The following is an 803-nucleotide window of genomic DNA, read 5'->3' as shown; positions in this document are numbered from 1 at the left end:
CATTGCACCAGTTACAGAAGAGGCAACAGTCCCAAACAATAAGATCACTGTAGTGGGTGCTGGACAAGCTGGTATGGCATGTGCTGTCAGCATTCTGGGAAAGTCTCTGGCTGATGAACTTGCTCTTGTGGATGTTTTGGAAGATAAGCTTAAAGGAGAAATGATGGATCTGCAGCATGGGAGCTTATTTCTTCAGACGCCTAAAATTGTGGCAGATAAAGATTATTCTGTGACTGCCAATTCTAAGATTGTAGTGGTAACTGCAGGAGTCCGTCAGCAAGAAGGGGAGAGTCGTCTCAATCTGGTGCAGAGAAATGTTAATGTCTTCAAATTCATTATTCCTCAGATGGTCAAGTACAGTCCTGATTGCCTCATAATAGTGGTTTCCAACCTAGTAGACATTCTTATATATGTTACCTGGAAAATAAGTGGATTACCCAAAGTGTGATTGGAAGTGGATGTAATCCGGATTCTGCTAGATTTCACTGCCTTATGGCTGAAAACCTTGGCATTCATCTCAGCAGCTGCCATGTATGGATTTTGGGGGAACATAGCGACTCAAATGTGGCTGTGTGGATTGGAGTGAATGTGGCAGGTTTTTCTCTCCAGGAATTGAATCCAGAAATAGGAACTGATGATGATAGTGAAAATTGGAAGGAAGTGCATAAGATGGTGGTTGAAAGTGCCCATGAAGTCATCAAGCTAAAAGGATATACCAACTGGGCTATTGGATTAAGTGTGACTGATCTTATTGAATCTGTGATGAATAATCTACCCAGGATTCATCCCATGTCAACAATGGT

At 42.1% G+C, this 803-nt stretch overlaps 1 pseudogene across 1 annotated transcript; it reads left to right on the top strand.

Moving 5' to 3' along the window:
* The first annotated feature begins 43 nt into the window (after positions 1-43).
* LOC108524774 (L-lactate dehydrogenase B chain pseudogene) lies at positions 44-795 on the top strand (annotated as a pseudogene). The gene is made up of 2 exons (XR_001884122.1): positions 44-387; positions 462-795. The product of XR_001884122.1 is annotated as an L-lactate dehydrogenase B chain pseudogene (transcript).
* The last annotated feature ends 8 nt before the right edge of the window (positions 796-803 follow it).

This window comes from Rhinopithecus bieti, unplaced genomic scaffold (genome assembly GCF_001698545.2).
Source record: "Rhinopithecus bieti isolate Rb0 unplaced genomic scaffold, ASM169854v2 repeat_23308, whole genome shotgun sequence".
In the NCBI taxonomy this organism is placed as follows: Eukaryota; Metazoa; Chordata; class Mammalia; order Primates; family Cercopithecidae; genus Rhinopithecus; species Rhinopithecus bieti.
This window is presented reverse-complemented; position numbering and strand designations above follow the sequence as displayed.